This window comes from Leguminivora glycinivorella, chromosome Z (assembly GCF_023078275.1).
Source record: "Leguminivora glycinivorella isolate SPB_JAAS2020 chromosome Z, LegGlyc_1.1, whole genome shotgun sequence".
NCBI lineage: Eukaryota > Metazoa > Arthropoda > Insecta > Lepidoptera > Tortricidae > Leguminivora > Leguminivora glycinivorella.
Genome location: NC_062998.1, coordinates 933,668 through 939,830, shown reverse-complemented (window position 1 = coordinate 939,830; position 6,163 = coordinate 933,668).

Here is a 6,163-nt window from a genome sequence, read left to right as displayed (position 1 = left end):
ATAATTCGACTTTCGTAAGATATATACAGGATAATTGTTATAATTAAGAAAATATAGATACTAGAGAACCTTAATGACGAAATAAAACTTAATAAAATCTCAATTCATCAACAAAATCTTGGTAACAAAATAGGAATTAATAAAAACAAATTTAACTTTTCCCTTTATTTTTGTACAAAGTTGACGGGAATTGCTGAACTAGGTAAATAGATAGAAAATGAGACATCGATTATAAAATCGACCAATTATAAACTGTAATTCTAGTAGTAACTCAATTAAAGTCTCAAAAAGATAGTACATAATAAAATAATTTATTTAATTAAATAATAATGAAAGCTACTGTGAATGTTGGATTATGTAGAAATGTGTAGGTATTTTGTAAAACTGCTTTTAATACTTTAATTATTTGATGGCAACACAAGTGAATATACGTATACCGTTAAGGTTTGAGGAGTTTCCTCAACAATTACTCATGAATCCGATTATAAGAAATCGAAGTTTGACAAAATTTAATATTCTTAAGAAACAGAAATGAAATGTCACTGTTCTGAACTTAAATGCATGCTTTTCTTATAAAAATACCAAAGTTACTATAAGTATGCCGTTTAGATTTAAGGAGTTCCGTTCTGATCTTCATCAGCAGTTCCACTGCACCAAATGTCACTGTTCTGGACTTAAGTGCATGCTGTTCTTATAAAAATACCAAAGTCATTATAAACGTGCCGTTCAGATTTGAGGAGTTCTGTTCTGACCATCATCAGCAGTTCCACTGCACCAAATGTCACTGTTCCGTAGGTGAATGCATGCTGTTCCTTAAAAAACATAAAAATCACTATATGTGTGCCTTTCAGATTTGAGGAGTTCCCTCGATTTCTCCAGGATCACATCATCAGAACTGGGTTCTGAGAAAAATGTGACCAATCTGTATGCATATACATTAAATCAAAAAAAAAAATTAAGGTAGGCTGCGTCAGGGACACAGCCGCGATGGATAACGTGAAACGTTGTGTGGACCACCGCTACTGAGGAGGGGACGTAACTAACTAGCGAAGGCCGCAGGCCGAGCTGCGGACAGACAGTGCTCCCAGGTATAACAATAATAAGTGTCTAAAAGGCGAAGCGGCGGGCCGGAGGCCCAACGCTGAGCTTCGAAACCCAGCGAAGGCCGAAGGCCGAGCTCCGCGTAGGGCCGAAGGCCCGGAGCGTCCCCGTGGCGCTCACAAGTACGCGAGGCCGCAGGCCGAGCTGCGGACAGATAGTGCTCCCACACAGAGCAATAATAAAAGTGTCTAAAAAGCGAAGCGGCGGGTCGGAGGCCCAACGCTGAGCTTTGAAACACAGCGAAGGCCGAAGGCCGAGCTCCGCGTAGGGCCGAAGGCCCGGAGCGTCCCCGTGGCGCTCACAAGTACGCGAGGCCGCAGGCCGAGCTGCGGACAGATAGTGCTCCCACACAGAGCAATAATAAAAGTGTCTAAAAAGCGAAGCGGCGGGCCGGAGGCCCAACGCTGAGCTTCGAAACACAGCGAAGGCCGAAGGCCGAGCTCCGCGTAGGGCTGAAGGCCCGGAGCGTCCCCGTGGCGCTCACAAGTACGCGAGGCCGCAGGCCGAGCTGCGGACAGATAGTGCTCCCACACAGAGCAATAATAAATCATTTCGCTCGGATGAGCAACTAACCCAGTACGGCGTGCCTCAGGGCAGTGTGCTGGGCCCTACTCTTTTCCTGACATACATTAACGATCTAACCAATATTCAACTTACGAACGGACTAGTGATTTCGTATGCTGACGATACAGCTTTACTATTTCATGGGGAAAACTGGGATGAAGTCTATGCCCATGCTGAGGCTGGTCTTTCAAGGGTTATGATGTGGTTACAAACCAACCTACTTACATTAAATATTAAAAAAACTAATTATATAACTTTTTCTATCCTACAAAACTCACAACCAGATAGGCAAAAATATAACTTAATTGCTCACAATTGCGTTTATCAATCACACAATAATTGTTCTTGCTCAAGCATCAATCATGTCACCTGTACAAAATACCTTGGCGTCCATATAGATCAATTACTTTCTTGGAATGAGCAAAATGAAGTAACTGCAAATCGAATAAGAAAACTAAATTGGTTATTCAGATATCTTAGACATGTATCAGATAAAGAACTTTTGATATACATTTACAAGACGCTAGTACAATCCATAGTTCTCTATTGTTTGCCAATTTGGGGAGGCACCCATAAAACTAAACTCATAGGACTTGAGCGGGCGCAACGATCTGTTCTGAAGGTACTTCTAGGTAAAAACATAAGATATAGTACTGTTGATGTCTACCGCGATGCTGATGTGCTTACAGTGAGACAACTTTATATATTTAATAGTATTCTTAAAGTCCACAAAACTTTGAAAATTGACGAAAATATACTAAGAAAACGTAATCCATATACCGTAATTATACAACCTTATGCTAAGACTTCCTTTGCACGAAGACAATTCTATGTACTATCAATAATTCTATACAACAAAGTAAATAGACTAATAAACATTTACACAAAGAGCTACGGCGAATGCAAGACACTTTTGTTAAGCTGGCTAAAAAGCAAAACTTACGATGAAACTGAGTCACTCATAGAATAGTCCTGTTACTAAAAAAAAAAAAAAAAAGGAAAAAAAAAAAATATTGTAGTCAAATCAGCTTCTTTATTCTTCTTTTTTAGAACTGTCAATACGAATTAGAACGAATTTATAATATGTAATATAGATATATACGAAATCGTGTTTAGAGATGTCACAGTCAACTTCGTTTACTTAATATCTTTCCATCCGACCTATTAATTAGAATGTGGGTTTTAAAAATGACTATTGTCCATGTTTTTTTCTTTATAATTACTAATATGATGCTTGATTTCGTGCATGGTATAAAATATTTTATTTTATATTAGTTAATCTAATAATTAAAACGTGATAAATATATTTACTTTGTCGTGCGACTCGCATGTGCGAGTATTTGCATGGACAATCCTCTGTCTTTATCTTTATTATAATAATATGTTTTATGTTCCTGGTTCACCCTGTTTAATATTGAATTTACCTTAACCTAAATTTACTTTCAAATGTACATTCAAATTTAGTTTTAAATTTACTTTCAGATACAAAAAAACATTATTACCTAACTACCTAAAAATCTACTTTGAAAATTGTAATGTAACATAGTTGAGAATAGCATGTACCTACCTATTTTATATAAGATCACAATTGTACTTTAATATTATTTTAAGCGCTGAAGATAACCCTGTATGAAAGAGCGAATACCTCCTAATACAAGTTTTAAACTTAAAAGGAGGATTCGGCCCCTACGCATGTGTACTTTGCTGAAAAATAAATAATTTTGAAATTTTTTTTGAAATTTTTGAAATTGAAATAAAAGTGTCTAAAAAGCGAAGCGGCGGGCCGGAGGCCCAACGCTGAGCTTCGAAACCCAGCGAAGGCCGAAGGCCGAGCTCCGCGTAGGGCCGAAGGCCCGGAGCGTCCCCGTGGCGCTCACAAGTACGCGAGGCCGCAGGCCGAGCTGCGGACAAATAGTGCTCCCACACAGAGCAATAATAAAAGTGTCTAAAATGCGAAGCGGCGGGCCGGAGGCCCAACGATGAGCTTGGAAACCCAGCGAAGGCCGAAGGCCGAGCTCCGCGTAGGGCCAAAGGCCCGGAGCATTCCCGTGGCGCTCACAAGTACGCGAGGCCGCAGGCCGAGCTGCGGACAGATAGTGCTCCCACACAGAGCAATAATAAAAGTGTCTAAAAAGCGAAGCGGCGGGCCGGAGGCCCAACGCTGAGCTTCGAAACCCAGCGAAGGCCGAAGGCCGAGCTCCGCGTAGGGCCGAAGGGCCGGAGCGTCCCCGTGGCGGTCCCAAGTACGCGAGGCCGCAGGCCGAGCTGCGGACAGATAGTGCTCCCACACAGAGCAATAATAAAAGTGTCTAAAAAGCGAAGCGGCGGGCCAGAGGCCCAACGCTGAGCTTCGAAACCCAGCGAAGGCCGAAGGCCGAGCTCCGCGTAGGGCCGAAGGCCCGGAGCGTCCCCGAGGTGCTCCCAAGTACGCGAGGCCGCAGGCCGAGCTGCGGACAGATAGTGCTCCCACACAGAGCAATAATAAAAGTGTCTAAAACGCTGAGCTTGGAAACCCAGCGAAGGCCGAAGGCCGAGCTCCGGGTAGGGCCGAAGGCCCGGAGCGTCCCCGAGGTGCTTCCAAGTACGCGAGGCCGCAGGCCGAGCTGCGGACAGATAGTGCTCCCACACAGAGCAATAATAAAAGTGTCTAAAAAGCGAAGCGGCGGGCCGGAGGCCCAACGCTGAGCTTGGAAACCCAGCGAAGGCCGAAGGCCGAGCTCCGCGTAGGGCTGAAGGTCCGGAGCGTCCCCGAGGTGCTCCCAAGTACGCGAGGCCGCAGGCCGAGCTGCGGACAGATAGTGCTCCCACACAGAGCAATAATAAAAGTGTCTAAAAAGCGAAGCGGCGGGCCGGAGGTCCAACTCCCACGCAGAACAATTATAAAAGTGTGTAAAAAGTATTCTGTGTGGGAGCACTATCTATCTGTAGCTCGGCCTGCGGCCTCGCGTAAAAACACTAAAGGTAAACAAAATACAAAAGACAAGACCGTGGGGCCTTCGGGACCTGCGCACCACCAAAAAAGTACTGTAAATAAATAAACATATAAATAAATAAATAAATATTGGACGACACCTTACACAGATCAACCTAGCCCCAAACTAAGCAAAGCTTTTACTATGGGTACTAGTGCTAGGCGACGATATACATACTTATTATAAATAGTACTTTACTGAATTTTAACTACAATTAATCATTATCGCTTGATCGTATGTTATATGCAGCCGCCGGCGCCATTCATTCTAATGCATTTGAGGAGATGAATATGTTTTACTATAGAAAATGTATATTTATTCTAATCCTTATTAGTTAGTCTTAGTATTTTTAGTACCTTTTTACGGTTATATGCTTAAATTTTTGCATACGATGGCCTTAAACGAATCGGAAGAGACAAGGTTGCTTCGGTATGTTATTTATGCGACGGCGGCGCCATACATTCTAATGCATATTTGAGGAGATGAATATGTTTTACTATAGAAAATGTATATTTATTGTAATCCTTATTAGTTATTCTTAGTATTTTTAGTCATTTTTGACGGTTTTATGCTTTAATTTTAGCATATGATTGCCTCAAACGAATCGAAAGAGTCACGATTGCCAACAAGTTTCAGTACATTGCCAGCCGTTGCCGCCGCCATAGTTTCTAATGCATTATTTGATAAGATCAATAAGTTTTACTATGGATAATGTATATTTATTTTAATTCTTACTAGTTAATCTTAGTGTTTTAAGTAATTTTTGACAGTTTTATGCTTTAATTTTTACATACGATGTCCTCAAATATGAACAAGCACCAAATTTTTGTAAAAAATGCCACATTATTGAATTTTTCCAGCTGGTCATAAATAAATATGTTCGTCTTTTATAATATTTAGATAATTTAGCATGAGATTTATCTAACAATACCATTTTATGATACAGCACAATACAATTTTTGTGAGTACTTGCTAAACAAACAATACAAAAAACGTCATTTTTGGCCCGAATGGAACGCTTATACCGCAAAAGTGGCGCCATCTGTATCAGCAAATTATATATGTCCGAGTAATGGCTACTTTCCTCTACACACTCATATTAAAATTATTTATATGGGTATTATAGTTACAGAGATATAAGCCGCCGCGCCATAACACTTTTCGTTACACCTGGTTTTCGGTCCGGTCACTCTACTACGGGTTTTTAAAGACGTTCACCTAACGTTTCACGTCAAAATTCAAAATCGGTCCAGTAACGACGGAGATATCGTGGAACAAACATTCAAAAAAAAAAACATACAGACGACTTGAAAACCATCTTTCTTGAGAGATTTGAGGCGGCGGTGAAAAAGGGCAGGCAGCATCAGCGACACAGCGCAGTGGTTGAGGTGAAACGTCCTGTCTACCACCGCTGCTGACCAGGCCACATCCTGAGACCCGCGTTAGTGCGTTTTCATTTTCACATTATCCGATCCGATATCGGGTGTCGGACCGATATCCCATTCCACATCCCACATTACAGGCGC